Here is a 27614-nt window from a genome sequence, read left to right on the forward strand (position 1 = left end):
GTGAGATGGTAAATGCTCATATGCTGTAGATTTGCTCATCTTCTATCTTTGGTGATTCAGTTTATGTTTTAAAATGTAAAAAGGCCTCCTACGTACATGATGTCTCTATTGTATAAAAATATCAACCATGGTATTTCAAAATATCTCCCCTTCCAACAGCAACCTCCCTCTGCCAGCCTCAGCCCCCATCCCCACTGTTCATGCTGGCATTCCAGACCAGCCGGAACACCAGGAGTGTGTGGGGACACTGAGAAGTGCTGCTGTCCCTCATCTGTAAATGGATGTTTACTGCACTGACAGTGTGTTGTCTACCAGAGGGTGGTTAACAGCAGTCCCCAAACTGGGTGAGTTAAACCCGGCTGTGATGGAAGGCAGCTGCTGGCACTGATGCTGCTCTGCCTCGCGCTGCAGCCGAGTGATCAGTGTTTTCTAAAGGGAACCATCGATCACCTCTTGTATTTGTTTATCCTCAACAGATGAGCCAGCCTGCTTGTGGGGAGTGGGATCCATGGGCTGGGGAGCCTTTGCTACTGCCCTTGCTCCTTTGTAGGTGGCCTGACTGGGACCGTGATGCATGGGGTCCTTTCTGCACAGGCACCTCTGCACCTCCAAAGGGACTCTGCAGCCAGAGCAGTGGGACACTGACAATTTGTTATTGCTAATTGTGAGCAGTGGTAAAATTTCCTTTTTGGTCAAATGTTGTTCACTGCAGATGCTCCTGCACAGGGGAGGGATGTTTGTGAGAGAGACTCAGAGCTGCATTGCTTGGGAAATGGATCCCCCTGCCTGGGACTGTGAAATGAGGTTTGGGGCCCAAGGTCTGTGCTCTTTCCTCTTGGTTGTGCCCTGGAGCACCTCCAGATGAAGCTGCCCTTGCCATCGTGGCACACAGTCAGCTCAGCACAGGTTGGATGCTCTCTGCTAGAAATGACGAGTATTTCTATCAGAATGTCTTAAGGAGGAAGAAGTGGGTGAAGAAAGAAGTTTTATCTTAACTGAAGTGTTTATGATCAGCTGAGCAGCAGTGCCATGTGGCTGGAAGGGCTGTGGTGGATTTGCTCTGTAGGCACAGAGTCACTGCTCTGCCAAGGAGGTATCCAGCTTGCTTGCCTTTTCCGGGAAAGTTTGCTCAGCCGGTGGCTCACGTCACTGGGCTGGGGGGATGCTGCAGCCTTCCCAGCAGTGGTCCCGCCATGGATGGTTAACTATGGAGAAATTAGTCTCTCGGTGGTTCAGTTGTTTCTGATTAACTTAAATACATGCACTGAGTCCAGGCTGCGGAGCAAAGCTGAATTTGTGGCTTGTGCTCATTCCCGTGTGGTCCCAGAGTGGTGGCTGCCAAGCCCCAGTGCTGCCTGCCCAGCATCCCTGCCTTCCTGGGATTCCTGGCTGCCTAGGATCCTTGCCTGCCCAGCATCCCTGCCTGCCCAGGATCCCTGTGTGGTGTACTCTACCTGCCCAGCCAGTGTGGGTGATGGCAGTCAGCAGTGACTCTTGATGGGGGACCCTCAAGAAGGGACCCTCACCAGGGTGCCCTTGTCAGGGTCAGCCTCAGCCCATGCTGAGTGCTTTCAAGGGGCTGGGTACATGTTTTTCCAAGATACTGTTTTCTCACGCCATCCTTCAGCTGTCCTTGGGAACGCGGCTGCCAGCGCGCGGAGGAGGGAGCCCACGACGTGCGAACCCACAGAGCGACCCCTATAGTTAAGGTTACATGAGAATTTCTATAGGCTAAAAATTTTCCCAAACATTCACCTGCTGGGCTTAAATTTTCCATGCTTGTTGTTTGCCTGAAGGTGAATTGTTGTCAAGCTTGAGAAAAATTCCTTTGGCTGTGTCTGAGTTATGGGAGAAGAGAAAATACTCTCTTCCCACTGGAAAATCTTTAGCTACTTTTTTCCTCCTTCTCCTTCAGACAGGGCTACAGAAAATAGTCTGGAGTCTGAAAAGCCTCAGAACTTGGCCTGGACAAGTACCTCAGTGGGAAGATTAAAGTGATGGAAAAAAAGGGATAAGAAAACGGGAGACTGGGCAAAGGGGCTGGGGGAGAGCGTAGCTGTCGGAGCATGTTGTGTCTTCCCGTGATTCCTCTCTTTTCTTTTTTTTTGGTGTGTTGCCTCAAGCAGCATCACGAGCTCCATGGTCACAGCACCAGTGTTGTGGATGGAGATGTGGGCCTGGCAGTGCTGGGGCAGGGTGGGCGGACAGGGCTGGTGTTGGCTCCTCACACCCTGAGCACACTGAGAGTCTGTGTCTCTGACCTCCCCCCCTTCTCCAAAACCAGGAATTAATCAGGGACAGAACTCCAGTCTGATATGTACTCTGGGAATTTTCACACTAATAAACTTGTGTGGCTTCTTGTGAAGTTAGTTGTTTGGTATTTTTTTTATGTAATCAAGTTCCAGGCAGGATCTTTGTTGATGGGAAATTGAAGTTGCACCATTAAAGGAAGGGAATACAAAAAGGTGGATTCTTACACAGATTTCTCCTCCTGTTGCTTATAAAGTTTTAAAAAGAGATACATTTTTTCTGGATAAAAGTGCAGTTCAGTAAAGTGGGCCAGACAGCAAATCGTGTATGAGCATGCACATCCTTGCACGTGTTCCCCGGGCTTTGGAAATCTGAAGGATGCGTTTGAGAATGAGGGACCCCCAGAATGCATGGACAGAGGAGTTATGGACCAGGCAGAGGAAATCAGGGTGTTATTCAGAGGGCACCAATGGCTGTGTCCAAAGGCAGGTGCAGGGTGCAGGGTGAGGTTTGACTGCTTTGTTCTTGACTTTTTTGAAGTTATGCAACCAGAGCATCACATTCCTGTCATTTTTGCATCTCATGCTGGCTCCTGCCTTTGGCTGGCAGGTATTTTCTGGAAAAGAGAGGTGATTCCTGCCTTACCCCAGCCTTCCCTGCTCCAGCAGATGTATGTGGTGGCCATGAACACTGGTGGTCGCCCACCTTGTGTGGGGGGTTCTGCAGCCATGTCTGATCCTGCCATGCTCTGATCCAAGCTCCTGGGCAAAACCTGCAGTGAAGGGGCTGCAGGAGTGTGAGGCTGTTGGGACCCTGCTGGAGCCCAGCAGAGCTGTGTCCTCTATGGACACCCTGCCAAGTCCCCCTCTCCCAGAGCTGGGGGTGTTCCTTCCTGCGCCCAGCCCTCCAGATGCTTCTGTGCTGCACTAATCCCTCTTTCAGTGATGAGTTTATCAGTCTCCAGAAGATCTCACTCCGGTATTCCATGGTTTTTAATGTATTTAATGCCGCTCTTCCAGCTGCTCCAAGCATCACAGAGAAAATGAAACAATATCTGGGCAGTGCCCCTTCTCCACGAAGGGAATCCTGGGAGAGGGACAATGTTTGCATTGAGCATCGGTTCCTCGTCGCTGTCTGCTCTTGGAGAGATGATCTGATCCGGCTCTTGAAGTGGTTTGGGCTGGAACAGAACGCGCCTGTGCAGAGAACAGCACAGGGATTTTAGTCACTTCTTGAAATGGGGAAAATTGCCTCATTTTTCAGCACTTGGCCTGCGATCCCACACTTCCCTAGCGCTATGTAGGAATTAGTTCATACTTTTTTGGTGTTTTTGGCCCGAAATGAACGCTCCCAGCCAGAGGAGAGATAATTCCACTTGTGCTGATCCCCCGGGGCACATGCAGGGCTGCAGAAACAGGAAATAGGAAACGTATTACATACCTTTTCCCCTCAATTTTGTTTTCATAATGCATGGAAAATAGCAGAGCTCTGAATTATTTGAAATTTTAGAGTTATTTAATATTTATTTTTGAGAAACAATCTCCCTTTTCAGGGAGGCCTCGTAGTGTCAGAGCAGCCGTCTGGGCAGCTCTAGCTCCAGCTCCAGCTCCAGCTCCATCTCCAGCTCTGGCTCTAGCTCCAGCTGGGACGTGAGGGGCTGGGGGCTGTGTGGCCCCACACGGGGGTCCCTGTTCCCCCTCCAGCAGGCACTGTGGGTGTCACACACCAAGCCTGTGCTGCAGGGCTCTCCTGCTGGCTGGGCTGGGCTGGGCATTCTCTCAGCAGCGCTGCACACACTCACACACGCTCTGGGGTTCCTCCTTGGAACGAGCCATCCATGCAGAGCAGATCCCCGGGCCCTGCGACCTGGCTCCCCACATGTCCCCACACACTAACTGTGTTAACAACTCTTGTGCAGAGCAGCCTGTGAAGCGCAGCTGGATCTGCTGCTGGTGGGCACTGGGGGTTCTGGGCTGACAGGTCTTGGCAGTTTTTCCCCCAATGCTCAGTGAGGGGGGAACGAGCCCGTGCTCCTGTCCTTGGGCATCCTCAGCACCCACTAATGTGAGAGCTCCTGGGAAGGTCACCCCAAGGATGCTGCCAGTGGGGACAAGGGGATCCCATGGTGCCCACGGGACCAGCAGGTTGCCATGAGCCCTGCTGGGGGGTGTCTGTCCGCACAGCAGCTGGGGATGAAATCTGCTTTTTGGGGAGGGAGAAGGGAGGACATTTCATTTCAGGGTTTTATTTTCAGTGCTGATTTAAAGCCCCACCTGCCAGTCTGAGGCATTCCTCACTGTGTGGCACATCTTCCCATGTCTCCCATCTCTGCAGGGCCGGAGGCAGCACTGTGCTCCGAGGACATGCCATGTCCTGGGGCCAGGAGCAAGGGCTGCTCCCTCCCGCTTGTCTCATCCTTTTTTCCCTCTCCCTAGGTATTGCACGAGCCCAGTGGATTCCTGGTTTGTGTTTGCTACAATGGAAATAAAATCAAATGGTGTTTGGAGAACATATAAAAAGCAAAAAAACTAAAGAAAAGAATTAATGAAGAACTCATTATCTCAAACTGATGTTTTGGTTTCTAAATTTCTTCTCAAAAACCAAACTCCCAGATGTGACAATCCATCTAATTACTGCTTGGTCTATGGAGGGGTTTAACTGGCACGTGCTGGGATTTGGACAGTTTCTTATTAGCAGTAGGGAAACTTGGGATTGAAAAAGCCTTGTGTTGGGCTGGTGTATTTCTGGGTGTCAGAGGCTCCTAAGTGCCTTACATTTTGCCAATCCATTCTGCATCTCTCTAATTTTCAGGGCTTTCAACACTTTCTGGCGAGCAAAGCCTGTGGATAACCCGAGTAAATGACTTTTTCCATGAATAGAGATTGGCCAGGGAAAGCTGAGTGATAAACAGAATAATCCTTTTTGTGCTTTTCCCAGCTCCAATCTTCTTTGCACACCAAATAAACACTCTCAAGCTGCTTAGAGCAAAATCTCTAATAGGCTGTGGTGGTGCTTGGGCTGAGCAGGGCTTGGCTCTGTGTCAAACTGAGGGACAGGACAGTGGAATAAAGTCCTAAGAATTTTTTGGGAATTAGTTTACATACCCCCAAGCATAGTGTATTTTGGCACTTGGGCTGCATTACAATATAATCCACTAGCACTCAAAATAGCCTCAAAAATTGCTTTTTTGCTCATTTCTTTGGCTTTTCCCAGAGCCCAGTATGAGGACAGAGATCTCTGTGTATGGGACCTGGGACCTGCTGGGGTTCAGTGGCTGTGAGTGCTGTGTCCCCACCTGGGTCTGGCCCTTGGACACTACTGTCACCTACCAGCTTGAGGTCTTTGACCCTGATTAGGCTGGAGTTGCCCATCCTTCAGTGGAGGAATCCTGCCCCATCCCTGTCTTGCTCCTGTTCCTGCGGGATGCAGCCCTGCCCTGTCTGCACCACCTTCTCTGTTAACAGGAAGATCCTTTCTCTGGGCCCGTGCCAGGGATGGCCCCGCAATGGGGACAGAGCAGTGCCAAGTCAGGCAGTGGGAGATGCTGACGGGGGAATGGGGGAATCCTTGGCTCTTTCTGTGGTTTCTGTGGCTCACTATATGTCCAGGCTCAGTTTTGGCAGCTGCAGCCCTCCCTTCCTGGGGTCAGCAGGTGGGTGACCAGCAGGGTCCTGCTCTGCTTCCACCTGCCCTCTGCATTCCAGACTCTCCTGGTGTACCCTGTGCACTCTGAAGGTCTGGAGAGGCTTGCCCAGCCCCTGTGTGCTGGCAGGGGAGTTCAGGGCACTGGTGAGGAGCACGGCTGTGTCAATGCATTTCCATATGGCCCTGGCAGTCCAGCACAGCCACAGAGGCTGCTCTGCGTCACCGAGCCTGGCTGCTGTCCCCAGAGCAGTGTGGCTTCACCGTGCAGCCCCTCGGTGGCATTTGGAGACAGTGATGCTATGGCCTTGAGGCAAATGATGGAGGGGGCAGAGGCTGACTCAGCTCCTGCTGCTGCCTGGACATCCAGGAGTCCCGAGGAACCCAACTTTGTGAGTGTAGGGGAGAGCAGGGACCTTGCCCCTGCAGATCAATGCAGCCTTTCTTCTGGGAATGGTTTCCTGCAGCCTTCCAGCATAACCTGTCACTTGTTGGGTTCAGCCTGCTCTGGGAGGTTCATACCCAAACCCTGCTGAGGTTACATGCCGAGTGGGGAGGGAGGGAGGTGAATGTGGACTCTGCTGCCGCACAACTCAGTGAACGCTGTGCTCAGGGCTGTCCTCAGTTATCCATTTCTGCAAGAAACAGTGTCTTGCTGCATTGTGCCTGGAGCCTGCTAATTAGCTGTAAGTGATATAATGCGACTGGGATTTCAGCTCAAGCGTGAATGACCTATTCCCAGCTCGCTGTGGTGCTTGGCATGAGCGCTGCTCATGGACAAAGCGTGCTGGGAGGCATCCCCTGCCCTGAGCCCCACAACCCGGCCCGCTGGCACCAAGCCTGACCTCACAAGCTCTTTGTTGCTGTGTCCCTTGTTCCTGCGGCCCTGATGTGAGCATGGAGCATGAGATCCCCGTTGGCCCCCCGGCCCCAGGCTGGCACTGCTCCTGGGCTGACAGGCCAGGACAAGGCACTCAGATTATACCAAATTTCTTTGCAGCTTCAAAGAGAAAATCGATTCCAGTGCGGGAAAAAGCTTATTTACTGAAGAGACAGGGGCAAGTTGTGTTTTTGGAAAGGCTGTGGTGAGGTCACAGCTGGTGTTCTGGGTCTGGGGTTGATGGAGGGGCTGCTGGTTGCCCTGCTCTGTTCCATGCAGCCAAGCATCTCACCTGAGGCACCCTGACTGCCTGGCTCCACAGGCAACTGAGGCCACAGGACATCCATTCAGCAGGAGAGGAAAAGCAAGACGTGGGGTCTTTGAGAAGGTCATTGCAGATAAGCCCCACAGGAAGCTGGTGGTGCCTTGGGCTCTCTGTTTTCTCCAGATCTCCATGAATCTACCCCAGATTCAAATCAAACCCAGGCTGGCTTTGCCAGAGATACCCAAGGTGCGTCCCTGGGGTTGGCTGAGCACTGGGCTTTGAGGGTGTACATGTGTGATCCTCCCACCCTCCAAAAAACAGGACAAAAATTCATTTGCAAAAATACACCTGGCAAACTCCACCGCCTAAAGTTAGAAGTGCAATTTGATATCTGAGTGCCAACAGCAGATGAACAACAGGTCACACACAAATATAAATGGCCACATGATTAACACTGGATGAACTTTTAAAATCTGGATGCCAACAGATGCATGATAAAATTTTCCCACAAAGTAAACATGCAGGGATGATTCTTGTGCCAGTCCTCAGTTTCTGCTGCGTATTAAAAAGGCAAGCTAATTGTGGGTAAAAATATTGAGCACCAAATCCTCTTACCGTTGACAGTGCAGTTTCCAAACCTGCCACTGCTCACGAGGATCCTTCCCAAAGCCAGATATTCACGGTATAATAATCTGCTTGGCCAAAATTTCTCACTGTGGCTGCCGTAGGGCCAGTGCCTGGTGCACGCTGCCTGGCTTGCAAGAGGAGCCAGCCCTCTTTGAAGATGCAGAAATCATTTTACTTATTGAAGCAGTGAATGTTAATGATTATTAATTGGAAAAGGCTCTCCAGGGGCCATGTGTGTGTGGGACTAGTGAGTACTTTGCAATTCCAGCATGAAATGAGTTACTCCATAGCATTAGAATGAGCAGAGCTCTCCCCAGCATCCCCAGCAAGTAATTGAATTGTTACTTTGTGGCACCAGCCCTTCCTATTTGCTCTGCCCTGACACTGGGAGCCAGGGACCCTTCACAGTGAACCATTCACCCTGAATTCAACCTGAAATCCAGGTGGAGTGATATATTTTCAGCTCCCTTCTAAAGCAGCTGCAGATTCACTCTGTGTGCCCTGAAACCTTAGAGTCGTTTTACCTCAGAGGGATTTGTGCTGTGGTCATGGTCACACTGGGGTTGGTGGGCAGCAGCAACCCTGAGGGGGGCTGCAGGGAAAGCTCCTGGGGAGCTGAAGTGGTCCCAGGGACGATGACAGAAGTGGCTGCAGCAGCTGATAATGAGAATAACTCTGTACAGATGAATGGTTTTTTATTGCCTCTGCTTTGCAGAGTGTGCAGAATCACCTGCTCAGGGGCCAGTTGAGTCCAGCCCCACGGATGCCAAGCTGTCAGGTACACACTGCACATGGAAAGTGGCATGGCCTGATGCAGGACAGGATCATCTGTAGGTGTGGGACTTGGGGAAAACTTGTCTTACAACAGAAATGGTCTCTTTAAGGCATACCTCTGTCCTCTGTGGAAAGGAAGGGAAAACAGGATCGATAAATCAGTGAGGACTTTTAAATTGTGGGGAGAGGTCACAGCCAGAGGGATGATCTGACCTGCTCATCATGCAGAGGGGCTGGTGCTCCTGTAGGGAAGGTGGCTGCCCGGTTACAGAGTGACCTGGGAACCTCCCAGCCCATGCACTGTAAACACAACCTTTATTTTCTGCGGAGAGGAGAAAAGTTGAGACCTGGAGAATTAAATGCCCGATAAAGGGTACCTGTCGGGTCCGTGGTCCTGCTGCCCGTCATGCAGGTGATGTACTGCAATAACACATCACAGAGCGATGGTGTTCGGTGACATGTGGCTGCAATCTGTCACCAGACCAGCCCTGCTCACACTGTACAGCAGCAGAGCTCTGGCAAGTGCCGGCACAGCAGGACTGGCCAGGGCAGGGTGGGCAGGGGCAGCTGGCCAACACCTGGCTTGGTCAGGGACACAGGGGATGGGACTGAGGGTGTTTTGTGGTGCTGTGCTGCATCCTCAGTCCACAGCAGCAATGCAGACCCAGCTCAGTGTCCCTGCCCACCCTGGGGGCCAGGTGCCCACCCCTGTGAGCCAGGGCACCTGGTCCTGGCAGAAGTGAGGAGCCTGTGTCCTTGCTTCCCCTGGTCTTCCCCAGGTCATGGGAGGCATGGCACTGGTGGAGGGAGCAAGTCATTTTGGGATAGCTGGTGGACACACAGCACTGAGCTGGGTCCCCATCCATCACAGGTCACCCAGTGCCCAGCACAGCCCCCACCTCCAGTGCTCACCCTGCAAATCTGACTGGCAGCTGGATGTCAGCGTGGGGATGGTCCTTGGGAGTGACCCACTGTGGGCTGGGTGGGCTGGCTGCCCCACAAGACTGTGCAACTGGCATAGAGGAGTGGCACAGATTGGCACACAGCCCTGATATCACTCCTGGTGGAGGGGCTGGCCACTCCTGGGGCTCATACCAGGCTGTGCAGCCCAGAGCAGGACAGCCACAGGCAGGGGCTGTGTGGTCAGGCAGGACCCCCTCGATCCGCCCCCTGCAGCTCCACTCCTGCACGAAGTTTCCAGCAAGGAGCAACAGGGTGCAGAGGCATGAGCTGTACTTTGTCCCTGCCCATGCAAATGGCAGCTCTCTTGGCTCCTCAGGCCAAAAGGCTGCAAGAAAAGAGGCCTTTTGAGAGCTACGGCAATTTTCCTGGTGAATAGGAGTTGCTGTTCCTGTAACATGAGTTGTTCACACACATGCAGTAATGTCCTGTTTGGGGCTTATGTAATGGGATGGAGGGGCTCCAGCGAGGGACCGACCCCGCGGAGAGGCACTCGCGCCGTCTCGGGCTGGCAGAATGAACCGGACTTTTCCAGGCCCTGCTGAGATGTTCATTTATAACTCCCACCGTCTGGAAGAAACCTTGCCAATCAAAACACACCACGGGTTTTCCAACGGGTTAGGAGCACTCCTCTCAAAGAGGGTTTTTGAGGGGGGCCCAGGATATTTGATAGGAGTTAAGCTGTAAAAATTAGTTTCAGAGCAGTGGGTTGTCTCCTTCCCAGCACGCTTGGCTGGCGGCTGCAGGAGCATTAACCCCTCATGCCCCCACTCCCACCCTGTGCTGGGGGGACACCGTTTCTGCCCTGCTCCTGTGGGCAGGGGCAGCTGTGCCCATGCTGGCTGATGGTGTCGTGGGGATGGTCATGGTTGTGATGTCCTGTCTGTGGCCCCAGCAGTTCTCCCCAGGGTCCCTGGTGGGACGTCCTGCTGCATGCCCCGGGGTGTCGCTCTGCAGCAGAGCCCTGCAGAAACACCTTTACCTGTAATTCAGGTAGTGCCAGAGGTGATGGATGTACAAACTGCCACGGCCACATTGGAATGGGCCAAGCCAGCCTTCCCCACGGACCTGCACTGAAGGCAAGAAGCCGACCAGCCCTGAGGCTGCACAGTCTCTGCTAGGAAGGCTATGGAACAGTGAGTGATGGAAGAGGGAGCACAGCAAATGCCATTTCCATCGTTGGGAAGCATCAGGAACCCTCTTGCTCTTTATCCTCTTCTCACACTCCTCCTTGAGTCCCTCCCAGGCTCGCTCAGTCCAGAGGTGAATTTTCCCTTGCAGTTGGCAAAAGCAGGACCTGTAGAGGAAAAGGATCTGGTTTGGAAGAGTCTAAGCACCTGAAACGCCTCAGCCTGGCATGGGCGTTCGCAGAATCCCAGAGCCTGTCTTTGAGTTTGGTTGTGAAACAAATGTTCTCTTTGTTTTCTGCTGAATTATAATGAATCACTAGAAACTTGGAACCATTTTAAAGATGAATAAATGACACCTTCTAAGCTCCATGTTTATCTACTATTCTGCTACCAGAGCGATTTCATCGCAGAGCTATCAATGAATTTAATTTACATAATGGTTTATCATATACTTCAATATTTCAAACACACTTCATTAGGCAGCACCACCAGCAGCTCTGCGCTCCCTGATAGTTCCTGCAAACTTTGCTGTGAAATGCAGCCTCTCCACCATTGGCGATGCTTTAAAAAAAGGAGGAAAAAACCCCTCAAATTCCCCAGAGCTGGGTTCAAGCAGCTTTTCCTGCTCCACTTGCACAGGAGTAGCTGCCCATTGATCAGTGGTGGGGGACAGTGATGTGGGGACAGTGTCGGGGGAGACAGCAGGGGGGGGGACAGTGGTGTGGGGTCCATGTGCCACGGTCTCTATCTGTGCTTGAAGTTCCAATGACAGTGAGAGCATGAGCAGCCTGGGATCAGGGATCAGCCACCTCCAGAGAGGAAGAGAGTGTTGTGTTGGCACGGCCAGTGTTCAGTGTGAATGGCAACCTCAGGGACGTCTCACTGAAGGAAAGCTATAAACAGGAATTGCTCCAGCTTCCAGAGGGCCTTAGTGGGCAGCTTGGCCATCTCTGGGGGCTGTGCCCCTGCCACAAACGTCGGCTGTGGAAGGGAATGGTTGTTTTGTACTGCAAACAAAGTGTCTGCTCACAGGCAGGTGGGGATGTACAGTCCATGCTGTCCATCCAGAGCATCCATCCTGCTTCTGCTGCCTCTGTCTCATACCTGCTATCCCATCCTGCTCCTGCTGCCCCCTTCCATTCCTGCTGCCCTCATCCTATCCCTGCTGCCCCCATCCTGATCATGCCACAGCCCAGGCTCTCGGCAGTGCCTGGCAAGACACTGCCAGGCTGAGCACTGCCTTTCCCCTGTGAGCGTGTGCAGCATGTGTGTCACATTTCCAATAGCATCCTCTTACATAATTTACAGCAAGGATAACATAAAGGTTATTTTAAAAAATAAAACAACCTCCTTTACATTTATTAAATTTGCTGGAGCATCCCATATGCACCTTTGCAAACTCCAGGATTGCCCACAGGGGTCTGATCTGCATGTCACATTAGGCAGATGGAATATTTTATTTATTCCACCTAGGTTGTAATGGAGAATTTAAACTATTTGCAGCAACATGTTTGTGTTCCAGAAAATGGTGTCGGATGCTGCTGAGTGCCCTGACATGCTCGTGGACCTTAAACACACGAGATTGTTGGGAATGTGGAGCTCAGAGCAGCTACTCCTTGGTGAACATTTTTGCACCAAAATAAAGCATTTCTAGTGCTGTCAAATATATTTAGTTTTTTGCTCCAGCTCCTATGTTTCTTTGTTAAAAATAGGAGTTTACTTAGAAGAATCTTTGGGTTTAGGTTTATTAATTTTTGCATTAACCTGAATTTCACAGTTTTGACCATTAAAAGCCATTGCAGAGGATGGAAATGAGAAAATTTTAACTATTGAACAGCATGTTCTTGCCTTTTAGTAGCCTGTTAGTGGAGTGTATTAAAGATTCAGCTGCACTCTGATAAGAATCATGAAAGATGTATATGTTTGCATTGTTTTTGGCAAGAAACATCCAAATGATCTGTATTAATTATATAAAATTGATTTTTTTTGGCACGCATGCTATTTTTCATGGATTTTGGCCTTATACCAACACAAACAGGGTGATCTTGAGTAAAGCCATGCATTTCTAAGGCTCTGTTTGGAGAATTTTCAAAAGAATCCAGGGTCATGGATTTGTCTGTGAGTTTCCTCTTGCTACAATGGCAGCCATGGTGGAAACCCACATTTCCAGTGTGGCTGGAAGGTGTCAGTTGCTGTCTAGATTTCGCCAAGGTTTGCAGTTGATCTTTGCAAGGGGAGCTCTGGGTGCTCTGGGAGGCTAGGGAGGGCTGGAAGGGGTGGGTGCTGAGAGTGGGCTCAGGCATGAACAGGAGCTACTTGCTAGTGGTGATACAGAATCCCAGACTGGTTTGGGTTGGAAGGGACCTTAAAGTTCATCTCATTCCATTCCCTGTCACAGGCAGGGACACCGTCCACTAGACCAACCAGGTTGTTCCAAGCCCTGTCCAACCTGGCCTTGAACACTTCCAGGGATGAGGCAGCCACCACCTCATGTCTCAGCTTGCTGCTGCCAAGAGATTCCTCTTCTCTGCAGAAGGATGAATAGCTCTGCCAGAGCTGTGTCCTCCTGGGAGCTGGCCAAGCCAGGGGATTTCTGGCACTAAGACTATCATGGTGGCTCAAGGGAGTCTCAAAGGTTGCTGTGAGAAGGACACTGGCTGGAAGGTTCTTTGGTCTCCTCCCTGAATAGCAGAGACACCAGCGCCACCAGCTGTGGGCTGAGACCTGTAGAGCAGTTCTGGAAAGGATGGAGCAGTGTCCTTGGTGCCACCAGTGCTGCTGAGTTCTGTGTAAGCCCTCGGTGCAGAGATTGGGAAGCTGCTGGGACCAAGAGGCTCCATAGCACTGGAGGTCAGACCTGGCTGGACGTGCCAGAGCTACCGTGGCCCGGGGTGTCAGGAAGACCTGGTAGGGTCCAAGCTGGAGTCCTGTGGGTTAAAGCTGTGGTTCAGAGCAGAGAAAATGTCAGGGTTTGGCTTGAGTGTGGGACAGAGCACATCACTCTGGGGTCTGGCCTGGGGCACCCTGGCCCCGGGGTTTGCCACTGGAGAGCTGCTCTGGCTGCTCCTCCCTGCACGTCGCAGCAGTTCATCCCTGGGCGCGGGACCCAGCTCTGAGCCCGCGGCAGCTTCTGCTCGCCGTTCCCAGAGATGTGAGGCTGGAGCCCGCAGCCGCTTCCCCTGCAGATGATGGCTATTTCGGTCCCACAGGTGGTGTTAATATATTCCTCTTCAGACTCCACTTCCTCGCGCAGCCGAGTACAATGTAAATAACGGCTCAGTTGTCATTTAAAAGGGAAGGAGGGAGAAGACTCAAACTGGTAGAAAAACCCAGGCTGAGATTTGAGTTGTGGCATTGATCACAGACATCTCATACTCCTCTGTTAATGTCACTTTATTCCTCCAGCTCCAGAAAGCTGCTGAGGACACGAGGGCTGTCAGAGGGGAAAACCCTGTGGCTTTTAATATCTGAAAGCCCACTGCAGGTACGTGAGGCTGCTGTCCCACCCGGGTCTGCCATAGCCATCCCATCCCCAAAACCAGCAGGCTTCAGCCCAGTGGGATGGAGGTGATGTGGGAGACAGGTGAGTCTATCCAACAGCATCATCAGGGAGCTGCTCTGGGACTTGCTGGAGTTAGGAGGCTTATTCACAACTACTCCACACTTCTGTGCTGGGTGTTAAATGAGCAGTAGCACTTTATGGTGCCCTGTCCCGGTCCTGCCCCTTCTCACCCAAACCCTGAGAGCAGAGTCTGACTGATTTTAACAGAAGCTAATTAGGGGGAAACCCCAGCTGCAGAGGTGGTTTGGGTGGAGGGGACTTGCTCAGCCTCCAGGCAGGGCAGTGAGGGGGTTCCTGACAGTGTCTGGTCGAGGGGCTTGGCATCATCACCCTCAGCTCTGCTCCCTCCAACCAGAGCCCCTCAGCTCCAGACACACCAATGTTAACCTTTTTGAATTTACTTTTCTCTGTGCTTTTGCTTGTTTTTCAAGAAAAGCCAGAGCGAGGGAGTTCTCAGATCGCTCAGGCTTGAGACATGTGCTTGTCCACGGGACTGACCAGAGAAGGGAATGTGAAACTATGGGAATTTGACTCCTGACACTCACACATGAGTAAAATCCCACGTCCCTTTGTGTGAAGGTGCTCAGTAAAGGAAAATGTTGCTTAAAAAGCTGACACACCTTCTGCTGTGAGCCTGGGATTCAACCATCCACCCTTTGGGATTTTCTCAGTTAGAGCATGGGGCACACTTTGGATGGAGATGGTGACCTGACCGCTGGGAGAATCTGAGGACTCTTTGGAAAGGTGCTGTACAGGAAGGTATTGGCTGGGGTGGAGGCCTTGCAGCCTCAGCTTGTTTCTAAACATCCCTTGCGGAAAGGCCTTCTCCTGGAATTCATGACGATAAAAATGTAACTTGTATATCTTGAAAAACTCTGTTAAACCTGGAAAACAGCCCTCCCGGAGACTCTGAGCACTTGCCTTTCAGAACATTGTTTGCGGAGATAAAAATATTTCTGCCACACTTGTCACATGTATTTGAAAAACATATTAATCATTTAAACAAATATTAGCTCCGAAAGCCTATAAATACATTCACTGGGAGGAATATACCCTTTGTTGTAATATTACAATGAAAAATATGCTAATATAGTTGCCTAATTGCTTGTGTTTGAATAACCTCTTTTCTGACAATAAATGTTTGTGGCAGCATCATTCAAACACGAAATGGAGAATCTGGTGCCAGCGCGGATTACGTGTGCCGCTGCCATCGCTCCTGATGGGAAAAGAAAAGTGTCTCTTCCCCCCGTGTCTGGGAGCTGGTGTGGATGGAGAGCAGACGTCACGGTGGATATCATCAGCTTGGCGCTGTTCCCAGGCCCAGCAGCCGAGGATGGGCAGGGATGGGGCACCAGCTGTTGCCTGGGCAGGGGATGCTCTTGGCTCCTCTGCGGGCGCCTGGCGTGCGGGTGAGGTTGTCAGTGCCCTGGGTGAGCAGTGTGAAGCCAGGACCAATGCTGATAGCTGGGGAGATCCAAAACTTCACCGTATTTAACTGGGAAACAGAATCAACGTGAGAGACTGAACAGCAAAGGCTGGACCTTTGCTGTCAGTGGCTGCAGCTGCTTGTTGCCAGCCCCGCTCCATCCAGGGCGTGGGTAACCCGTGAGGGCTGAGCAGTGTGTGCCAGCCCTCACCTCACCATGGAGGAAACTTCCCTCCAGAAGGACTTGGTGTTGGGTTTAAACTTCACTTTTCTCTATTGTTGCCTGAATTCACAGGAGGCTGTTGGATTTACAGAGGAACCTCTGAAGGGTGAAACATGGATAAAGCCTGAGATGAGATCAGGCTTCTGGGGACCAGAGAGGGAACCTGCCCTGAAGCAAAGCACAGGCTTCTCTGAGTGGAGCCTGTTTAAATGTAGTTTCTGCTTGTGGGGATCTCAATGACACCATTCTCCCTCTCCTCATTGGTTGGTCCCATTGGCCTCACTGACACATTAGTGGCTGCTGAGATTTTGGCCAATGAAACTCTTTGCAGCTGAGCCTGAGTGACTCCTGGGGGCTCAGCAGTGGGCCAGAGGGGTTTGTGCACAAATTCAGTGATTCTATTTATTCTTTTAAACTGATTGCATCTTCAAGAGTTTAAACAACAACAACAGAATGAAGCATTTTCACAGACTCTTGTCACAGATTCGCTTTCCAGAACCCCTCCATCCCTTTCCCCAGGGATGCTCCTCACTGAGAGCCAACCCCACAGGTGCTGTGTGGTGCATCCCGGCAGTGTTGGCTCGGTGGGAACTGTGCCACCCCCACAAAGCACCCTTTATGTTTCTGCATCCCCTAGCCCCTGGCTAGTGGAGATAGGGATCTGGGCTCTCTGGTTACAGCTGGGGCTCTTGGCCTGGAGCTGAATGCCATGGCAGGGGGGGTTTTCCTTGGACGTGAAATGATTTGGGGTGAGGAAGGACATTGCTGTGAGCTGTTTGTCCCATCCTCTGGCTCAGTGGCATGATTGAGGCTGGTCTCAGCGTCTGGCACAGGTGGAAATCCCTGTGCACAGACACAAATGGGGTGGTTACTGTAGTTCAGCAGGAGTCAGTGCCCAGAGCAGTGCTTCTCAAATGGGAATTGGGTCTCAGAGAGAAAGATATGGCTCAGTAAGGACTCATCTCCCTGGATATTATCCACCACTCCAAGTCTGAGGATGAAGGGAGGTCTCCCTCCCACCCCTCCTCTTGCGTCAGCAACACACAGAATGAGGAAGACTTAAACGTAACAGCACTTAAAGGAAAATATTGTAAAGTCCTCTTGAAATTGCCATCAAACTCAATTAGCAGGGCAATGATATACCTAAACAACTGCAATGGGTCGACTTTTTATGCTTTGCTGGAGAGCTTCCAAGCTGATAATTAAATTGCACTAGGCTGCAAGATAAGTGGCTCCGAGTGTCTCTTGTGTGGAGGCTCTGGAGGCAGATGGCCAGTGGCAGGGACACCGGTCCTGGCCAGGAGCCCCATGGGCTGCTTTTTCATGGGACTAAACCCTCTCCCTGTGTTCCCTGAATGTGCACAGCCAGGTACTCCTGGGGTCTTCATAGCTGGAAAGTGCTTCCTGAAGGGCTGGGCTGGACATCAGACTCCCCAGGGGCAGCCTTGGGCTGAAGCAGCAGGTCTGGCAGGTGGGGGCTGTGGGAGCCATGGGAGCACAGCTGGAACAAATATACACCCACCAATTTACAGTGGTGTGATAAATAGCAGTGTTGTGGGGACACTGAGAGATGGGGAGAGCATAGAGAGTTCCCTGGGGCTGTCCTTGCCTGAGTGGACCAGGCAGAGCTGTGCTCAGGGTGAGCCAAGGGCTGAGAAAGGCTCTTGCTCCCTCCCCATGTGCTTGTAGTGGACTGGGAGAGCCAGAAAAATGTTTTTGTAACAAACACTTTGCTTTCCAAAAGATGTACTTCTGGGATGAGTGACAATATTTGTTAATGTGGATTTAATCTGGTGACTAGTGGGACAAAACAAAAAGTGAAAGGGGTATTTTTGGCAAAACAAAGGCTTGGTTTCGGCTTCGTCAAGATGAAGCATTTGAGCCTTCTGTTCTGGAAAGATGCTCCGCTCCAAGATAAAACATGGTTTGATCAACAGAAGAAAAGGAACGGGGTGGGAAGGAAGTGCAGTGTCCAGAGCTTGTAAAGCAAGTAAAGCCCTTGAGTGACTGGTTAGGAGGTTGTGACTGGGGCAGTGACAGCACCTACTTCAGTGCAGAGGCCCAGATGCTTAAAAATAAATAACCTGAGATACAAAGATGTGGCTGCCAGGGGACTGCAGCTGTGCTGCCTCCCTCTGCCAGCCCCTGCCTGCACAGAGGGTGATGCTCAGAGCCAGGGACCCCCTGCCAGGAGCTGCGGGTGGAGGGGAGTGGAGCTGGTGTGGGTGGAGGGATATGAGGGCACTCAGTAGGTGTGAGCTCACTTCGGAGGGGTCGAGACCTGGCCAGGTCCCTCCCATACCTCTGAAACATTTCTCTTTGCTGGTGCTGCAGCCAGGCTGCTGCATCTGGCGTCTTCCCCTATTCTCTTTTGTGCCCTGATGCTCTAAGACCCCATCTGTTGTTCTCCTGCTAATCCTTCTCCCCCTGCTTGCTCCCTTCTCCTTTGACTCTGAGACCCAGAGTTCAGCTCAGCATGGTGAGCGTTGTCTGAGTGTGGCGTCTCATCTTGCACATTTGGGTAAGTCAGCCGTGGAATTATCCTATAATGTGGAAATCATACAATTTCTCTCTGATCTTCCCTGAGCTGAGCATTTCATCTCGCTTCTACCAAATGCAGCATGACTAAATAGGCAAGAAAGGGATTTGAGCCCTTTTGTTACTTAAAATGTGAATTAGATGTTCCTGAGGGAAGTTTGTGTCACATTTGCAAGTTAAAAACGCATCAATTATCTGTACATGGACCCCTTCCCGAGTGATGGCAATGGAGGAGCAGGGCCGGTGCCTTTGGAGGACCCACCACCCGTAGAGGGTGCTTGCTTGCAGGTGGCATCCTGTATCCCAGGTACAGTGCATCCTCCTGCTCAAAGAAGGGTTGTCTTTGAAGTCAGGTCTGACTTCACAGCTAGAGCAGGTTGTCCCAGGCCTTTCCCAGGTGAATTGTGAATATTTTCTGGGATGGAGAGTCCATGACCCTTGCTCCAACACTGGACTTCCGTCTCTGTGAAGGACTGCTCCCTACATCCAACCAGAATTCTTCTTCCCATGCAGACTGCACTCACAGAGAAGTAATTTGTACATTGAGGAGCAATGTTGTCCCATACAAAAAATGATGAGTGGGAGCTTCCTCTGCCTGTCCTTCTCCAGCTGGGTGAGTTTGGGGGAGCTGGGGGTTGCACTGTGTTTCTCCTGCTCCCCAATCCCTGGGCCTGTGGGAGCTCCCTAGGATGGCCAGTGCTGCTACTGCACAGGCAGAGTTATTTCCCATTTTCTGGGCTGACTCCAGGGACTGAACATCCCTGGGTTTGGTTTGGGGCAGGAACCTTCACACCGGAGATTTCTTCTTGCAGCAGTGTCTTATTGGCTGGATGAGCATGTGTGAATGTACAGCTGTAGAGTGTTTGTGTGATGTGTCCCTACATTGGATCTTCTTATGGGACGTGGAGTTAATTAAGGAATTGGAAGGAGCACTGAGTAATTTGGAGGATAGTCCACATGGTTTGAGTAGCAGCAGTGCAAAGCAGGGCATGGGGAAGGAATAACAAATATGCTGGAATGTAATCTGAGGGACTGTTCTGTAGGTAACAAATATAAACTCAGGAATCAGAGCCCATTTTTACTTAACTAGCCACTGTTTTTTTGCAAAATATGCAAGTTCTTTGGTATGAATATTTTAGATCCTCTGAGTGTAATTGCAGAAGCGATGGCAAAGCCCTGTGTGTAAGCTGGTTTGGGTTGACTTCTTATGCATTTTCTCCCAGGATTACAGTCAATCCTCCTGCTGACAGGAGCTCTGGGCTGCCAGCATTGCTGAAGAACAGGGATGACTTGTGCTGCTGCTTGAAGGACAGAATTATGGGCATTTGCCCCTGAATGATCCCTGTTATTAAGCATAGAGTGTTATACCCCATCTATGATCCAAAACATGGGCTCTCCCAGCGGTGTTGCTGTGGCACCAAGGCACAGCAAGAGCTGTGGTGGTTCTGCATCTGATGGGAATTTACATACTGGATGCACAATTACACGCCAGCCATTACCTCACAGGTAACGCTGGTCTCTCCTTCATTTGCACAGGACACAAATACCAAGGTGCCAATAATTATTTCCAGTGAAGTTGCATTTGCAGCTTTTGGGAGCTGAAGCTGCAGTGCTGCTGGAGCAGAGCAGGAATGCTTTGGGTGTCAGGGAGCAGCACCCACAGCGTCCCTGGTGCTGCTGCACATTTCCTCAGGCACAGACCTGTTTTTCACACCAGCTCTGGAGCCCCTCATCCCTCTTTCTCCAAGTGTCACATCTCATTTGTGCTCAAGCCTCTGGTGACGACATCTCTCTGGATAAATACTGTCTGATTGACCTCTTGCTTGTGAATACTTTGCCCTTAATACTGTACTTGAATTTTCCCTTTTCTATTCTAAGGCTCTTAATCTTTGATGCCGAAAACCTCTGTCCCTTTCTGGTTTGGGCAAGCCCCTGTTACTCTTCTGCTTCTGGGCTGTTCCTGTGTGACATCCGATGAAACCACTGCCTGGAGAGTCCTGGCTGTGATGTGTTTTGGGGAAGGGGGTGTTTTCCCAAGGCCCTCATTGGCGAGCAGCCAGATGTTCAAAGATGTGAGAACTGTGAGCAGGACTGGCTGCTGCTGAGGGAGAGGGGTTGGATGCTGCACCCTCAGCCTGCTGGGAGGGGGTGGCAGGCGTGGAGCAGGCAGCTCTTCAGTGAGGGAACACAAAGCTCAAGTCATCCTACATCAAGGATAAGTCAACTGCACTAGGCAGGAGAGGCTCACCTGAGCCTGGCCACTCAGAAATCCCACTGAAATGCAAGCAGCTGCATGCCCGGCCCTTTCCTGGTCACCTCTTCAACTCCCTTGGTTTCCTCTGTCTGTGCCCAAGTCCTGAGGGTGGTGGTGCTGCTCAAGGGCTCAGCGCTGTCTCCACTGGCATAGCCCAGGGTTCCAGCTGTGCTGGGACAAGCTGGTGTTGGAGCCCAGCCTCCATCCCACGGCTGGGGATGACTGGGGCAGGACCCACTGGATGCCTTGGAAAGTGGCTGGCCTGGTGTTATGGGGACACGGGTGTCATCTACCCCAGGGGAGGGCTGGGGGTCCCAGCTGCCTGCCGAGATGGAGAGCCAGATGCTGGGAGAAGCAGGAGGTTTCTCTGGAGCTCCACAGCGAAGGCTGTGCCTTCCCACCCGCCCAGCTGCAGGGCTCCACAGCTGCTGGGAGGGATACCAGCTGCTGGAAGTGACAACTCGACTCAAAAAGCTGAATAGGGAGTGCTTTGCAGTTCCAAACACTCTTTCTTGAGATGAAAAAGGTTAAAGAAACCCAGCTGCTTTCTGAGTTCAGCTGAGCTGGAGGGTGGGGTAAAGGTTCCCCAGGATGGGAGGGAAGTACAAACATTTTGTCTGTCTTTCTGGAAAAATTCTCTGGGCGTGTTATCTCTAAACAAACACAACTAGTGTGGGGAACAAGCGTCCCTGGTCTCTTCATCTCTTCACTCCTGTGACCTGGGCTCTTGGGACTCAACAGAGCTGGAGGGTGACAACCCCACCAGAATTCCAGCTCCTGGAATCAACGACTATAAGAAGCTGTAGGTTTTCTTTGAAAGGAAGTTGTTTTTGAGAGCTCTGCTCCCAGATTCTTCTAAGGAGAGCTACTCCTTTTCTCCTGAAGCAGCTGTACACAGGGAAGCCCTGACTGTTTTCCAACAGCAAAGCAGAGAGCTAGTTGCACACTGAAAATTTAAACCAACATTGATTTTTGTTGTGTCCCTTTAAACCTGATCTAGATAGAGTTGCACAGGGCACTCCTGGGACAGAGTCGCTACCACCTAATTGATTTTGATTTTATTTTCACTGCAGCAGTGTAATTATGAAAGCCAGCCATAATTATTGAAACACAACTAGAAGTATTTCATTATTAAAATACCCCTATGACTTATTATTAATTCATTAAATAAATTTGGATTATGTCCCTCAATAATTAATGCACTGAAGTTTATTTTGTGAACTCTTCTTTTTACTTATAATGTGTCAGCTGTTGGTATTAAAGGGAAAAAATTCCCACCGAAGTATTGGAAAAAATAGACAACTCATTATAAAGGAAAGTGGGACTGGGGGGGCTTTTGTCTGGTTTGAAACAGGTCTCATGGGAAATGGTGGAGTTGGGCTGAGTCTCTCAAGCTCAGCATTCGTTTGGGAAACATTCCTGCAATATCCTGGAGTGTTGCTCAGAGCTTGTCTGCACTGTGAACACAGACAGTGCCCCAGGTGCCGCAGGGGGAGAGGGCTTGGGGGCTTCTGGGGAGGGGCACATTACTGGCAGAGAGGGAGCTGCTCTCCTGGAAGAGAGGGAATTTGGGCCAGTGCTGCAGGGTTGGGTCCTGTGGTGCTTTGTTTTCCCTCCTGCACGCTCTGCTCAGGTAACTGTGCTGAGCGAGGTTTTACCCCTGCTGGTGCTTTGGCTTTCAGAGAGCTGAGGTCTCCTGGGGAACCTAGAGGCTCCTGCCAGGCACGCTGGGGCTGTCCTCTGGGCAGGACATGTGGGTATCTGTCCATCCCAGGCCAGCTGTGGGCTCCACGCACACTTCAGCCCCAGTTTCCTGTGGCAGCCACGTGCTCTCCAGCAGCACCAGAGTGCTCCAGGTAGGACTGTCTCCCTCCAGCTGCTGGATTCAGACACAGCTCCCACTCACAGTCCTAGATCCAGGCAGAAGAATTGCAGTGTGTGCTTGGTTGGAGCCAGCCCAGGGCTTTAGGGCTTTGTTCAGCTTTGGTGGGGCTCCTCTGACCATGGAGCGCTGGAAGCCTGCAGCAGAGCACATCTGTAATGGCACTGCTCCCCAGCTGTGCTCCTAGGAAGGTTTCATCAGTTCTGCTGGCACAGGATGAGTCTGTAGGACTCAGCTTTCCCACTCAGCACATCTGCGTTTCACACATTGTATTTGATGGGTGTTTATAGGAAAAAACAGACAAAAACATTGACTGAAGGCATGTGTTGATTCAGAATCTGCACTTGTGCTACAGAGCTTGAGCTGAGATGGGCGAGAAAAGATTTCAGTAGATTAGTTGTCACTGGCTGCTGGGAAGTCTCTGTGATGTAACCTGCTCAGTATTAAGGTAAAATGCAGGTGTTTGGTGTTGGAAGAGCTCTCCAGGCTCAGAAATATCCAAAGGCTGCTCAGGTTGTCATTTGCACTCGCTTCCAAGGGATGCAACAGTCTGAGCAGAATCACAGCTTTTCCAGCTCTGCCTGGTCTCTCCTTCCATCTCCTTCTGTCAGACTGAACTTCATTTGATGGTTGTGGTTGTCACTTCTCCTGGTGTCTTGGGTGAACAGAACCTTCTGGCAGGGACTGATGGTGCTGAGTGTCCCTGGTGCTGGGCTCTGAGTGCAGGACACCAGCAGGAGCAGACAGGGAGGGAAAGGCTCGTGGTCACGGTGAGGGAATCCTGGAAACACCAAGAACAGTCAGAAAATAAGGAAACAGGTTGTCCTAGAAAAGTCGAAGCTCAGCACTTCAGGGAGAAAAATGTGAGCAGGCTGAGGATCGGTTCTGGAGACTCTGCTCATGTGCAAACGGCCTGTAAAGCAGACATAAAGAAGATGAATGTGTGTAGGTGTCTGTGTGATTTAACCCAAATTATCATACTGCTTATGTGAGTCCAAGTAAAAGATGCTTGTGTTTGGGAACTCTCTGAAGTATTTACTGCACTGTTTCCTAAAGAATTAAACTGTTAATTCAGAGCTCTGCTGGATTCACTGTTGTCTGGCTGACTTGGCATGACAGTTGGGTTTGCCAAATTTCTGCGTTCCTGCAGGCCTGTGTGTGAAAAGGATCCATTTGCTCACGTGCAGCTGGCTCTGGCACATGCTGGACCTGCTGGAATCAGTGGGGATACACCAGTATGTGCAGGGCCACAGCACACCAGTACTGAGGGTCGTTGTCATCTTGTCATTGGTCACATTACTGAGTTCTGTTGTAGCTGACAGAGTGATATTCATGCCTTTGTCCACTTTTGATGAATCTGATAAAAATGTGTGTCACAGCACACCAGCTTCAAAGATTTCTCCTGGGAATGGGATCACCACTCTGGGACCCAGTGAGTCTGGTTATGTCTCAGCCATTGGGTACATCTCATTCCCAGCAGCCCTTTGCTGTGTTAGGAGCTTTGTCACTTCTCTGACTGTGTCTCCTTTGGATCCTCCCTCAGAGCCTCTCTCCTGTGGCAGGAGTCATGTCCCCTTGTCCCAGCACCCTGATGGTCCCTTCTCCACCCTCACTCTCTGTGCTGGGGAGGGAATGGGCTCTGGCTCGTTCCTGATGAGTTGTGCTGCCGTGGATCGAGGAATTGGCTCTCAGGTTGAGATCCCAGTGACCCTCTGCCCTTTGTCTCTTCCTCCCTTCCTTTTCCTGGCATGTGTCTCCCAAGGATGAGCCCTCAGTTGTGCCAGAGCCAGTCCCACCAGCATCTCCCTGAGCTGGCTTCCTCTGGGATGTATGTGGGACCTGGGCTGCAGGCAGTGCTGGTGACAGAACATGGCCTGGAAACAGTCAGTGGTGCTGGAAATTAAACCTGCTTTTTGTTTGCAAGGAAAAAATAGTTAACTCCTGATGTTAAGAACAAACTTGTGCTTTCCCAGCCTCCCTCCCACTTCTTTCGCCGTGGAGTTTAATTATCGAAATGTACTGCAGAGCAGCACTGTGGTTCCCGCTCCAGAACACTCCTTTTCCAGCATCCTGCGATTCTTTCCGACCTCAGAGGGTAAAGCACTTAAGTTGCCCTTGAAGACAAAAAGAGAAAGTCTTGTTTGAGGTGAAGTCAGTATCTATCCAATTTTCAGCTGCCGTCACATCGAAATGAGAAATCTGAGGCAGAGCCAGGCACAAATAGCTGATAACAGACTTTCAGGTGCACCTCTTCACTTATCGCTTCAGGGGTCACCTCTGTTTCTAAAGACTTGTTTTCCTTAAAAAAAGATTGCTTAGGACATTTAACCGTGTGGTGTTGTGATAACAAAGCCCTGCGAGGTGTTAGTTCTGTGCCTGGGCTGCTGCAGAGATGCCGTCCCTAATGCTGGTGTTCCTGAGTGTGTTTCTGAGATGGTTCCATGGGTGGGTTCGGGTGGAGCTGGAGCAGCTGAGCCCTCCCTGGGTGTTCCCTGCTCCATCACTGCTGCCCTGGATGGATCCTGGGTGTTGCTGGATGGTGGTGGCTGTGACACAGTTGCTGGCAGCTCCTTGCTTATCCCCAGGCCTGGTGCACGTCTCTTCCCTCCCTGCTCAGCTCTCCTCGTCCTTTTGGATGGATCTGACCCCCCCGAGGGTTCATGATGAGCCCAGCCCAGCACAGGAGAGAGTTATGAACCAACTGAGGCACAATTTGTTCAGAAACCGGGCATTTGGCACATACACAGAGCTGCACACAGACTGGTGCACAGATTTGTTTAGCAAACAATAACCTGTGTTTTGTGCATGAATAAATAATGAACCTTATTTAAAAGAAGAAAAAAACCTAAGTTTTGCTGTCTGCAAATGTCCCTTTCCCTGTCTGCCGGGCTCTGCGGTGTCCCTGAGCCCCCCAGGAGCGTGTCCTGTGGTGCAGGAGGTGGCACCTCTGGCGCTGTCCTTTGCCAGCACTTGTCACCAAATGGATGCCATGCCCAGCAGAGTTCCCCTCTGAAGGTCGGTGCCAGGTTCACAGCTGAGTTGGAGGCTGTGGGTTGGCTGCCTGGATGCTCCCGTGGCTGCTGAGAGCAGGGGATCGGACACCCCCCGCCACCTTCCCCGCTCGGCTGCCATTCCATTCTCACACTCCAGCACAATAGTTTTCTGTGCTGCGTTTCCTCATGTCTGCTCTAGCCCAGATTTCTGTGGAACAAGCAAAGCCTTTCTCCCATCTGCTCATGAGATCATTCCTCCGTCTGAACAATCCCACTCCGAGGAAGCTTTTGTGGACAGCCAGCTTCCAAGCCCTCTGTTGTGCTCCATCATTTCTGCTCCTGCACTTAATTAGTCTCATGAAATGCGGTGGGTACAGGAGATATGTCAAGGTGCTGCAGCTTTGCTTGGCTGAGTGAGGTGTTCCTGGCTCCCCGAGCACAAGGCCCAGAAAACACACTGCTCCTGGCCCAGGAACTGAGTCCTTCCTCAATCCAGCCCAGCAGCAAATGGGCTCAAACTCCCTTCACTTTGTATCACCACGCCCGCTCTGTGTGCTGCTGATCTGGCTGTTCAGGCTTCTGCCTCCCCAAGGCCTTAAGTTTGGAATTGGCCTTTTGGTGCCGACAGTGCTGTGGGTTGGGTGTAGTGTTGGTTCCTTCCACTGAGGAGCAAGCTCTGAAGAAGCATACAGGAGCCCTGGGAGTTCAGCAGGAGGAGGCTGGGAAGTTGCTTTCCTGCTGGGTCAGCACACCCACCAAACCCATGTGCTGGAACAGCTGGAGTGAAATTTGGAGACAGTCAAACATGTGCCTGCCTATGCCAGTGAATGATCCTTTGTATTTGTGGAATTCCTGATGGAATACCCAGGATGCCCCCTGCGTCCTGTACAGTGCAACAGAAAATATTCTCCCACTGTCCTTGCAGAGCTGTTCCTGATCTGCCTCTTGGTAATGGGGCAAAAGGAGACAGTGACATAGCCCCAGTGGTTGCTAAGTATCATTGTACAGTCCCATGGCCCCTTGGTGCTGAGCCCTGGGCAGCAGGGCTGGTGTCTGCAGGAGCTCCTGCCCACACTGCCTGGGCTCCCTCTCCACCATCCTTCATTCTTTTCCACTTCAGAAGTGTTTCTCTTTGGAGTCAGGGAATAACTGTAGAAAGGGACCCCAGGTCCCAGCCTGACTGGGGATGAATGGGGTAAGAGAAACAGGAGGAATTTAGGTAATGTGTGACTTAAAGAAGGAGAGCCAAGAATGTCATCCTTGGAGAAGGAAAGGAGTACTCACAAGTGTTTTCATGCCGTTGTTATTTCCTATACGTGTTTTAAGATAGGTTTGGCTCCTGCCCAGACCTCCCCTGTTACAGCACATGTACATTCAGCCCATAGCTTGGCTCCAGCCCTTGACCTGGGGAAAAGGCCTCACTGCTTGCAGCAATGAATCCCCCTTATTTCTTCTGCAGAGTCCAAGCTCCTCTTGCCATTGGCATCAAGTTTCCTTATTCCTATAATATCCTTATTCTTCCCAGCCAAAAGTTCTTGTGTTTTGTGTCACTTGGAAGCCAGGTATGACTCCAGGGATGCAAGAGAACCTGAAGGTGAAGAAGACACTACGTGGTGCTGATACATCACAGCAAAGTGCATCCTTCACCTGCACAGTGAGGCATTGGGTGCCAGCAGGCAGGTCACTCATGGTGGGGTGAGTGTGGCACCACTTCCAGCACCGGCAGAGGAGCCAGGTCACCAACCAGCGCCCCCACAGCATCTGACTCAGCACCTTCTTCAGCGCCGGTCACGGGAGACTCATGGGCTTGGGATTAACGCTGGGTCCCAAACAGTGACCAAACTCCAGGCAGAGCTGCTTCTTCATTCCATTGTCCCTGAGTTTCCAGGGCCAAATACAAGGCAGAGAACAGGATCCTCCATCTGCGTCTTGGCAAACGCACAGATGCGAGCCCAGATGGCAGCTCCCACTCTGCCGTACCTTCTCCCTGTTCTTTTCATGGTGCCGGAGCCTTCTTCAGAATCAGATGCTGAGCATGTGTTTGCTGGTTGTGTGCAGGGACTGGAGCTCCTATTTCAGCACAGGGATGGGATGGAAGGGCAATCATTGGTGCTGATTGCTGATTTGAATAGTCAGGTTTTTTCAGCTCCAGCATCAGCACATCTACCTTTGAATATGAAACAAGGAGCTGGCACAGCAGCTTGCCTG

The sequence above is a fragment of the Manacus vitellinus genome, unplaced genomic scaffold, assembly GCF_001715985.3.
Source record: "Manacus vitellinus isolate BGI_N305 unplaced genomic scaffold, ASM171598v3 scaffold_31_pilon, whole genome shotgun sequence".
In the NCBI taxonomy this organism is placed as follows: domain Eukaryota; kingdom Metazoa; phylum Chordata; class Aves; order Passeriformes; family Pipridae; genus Manacus; species Manacus vitellinus.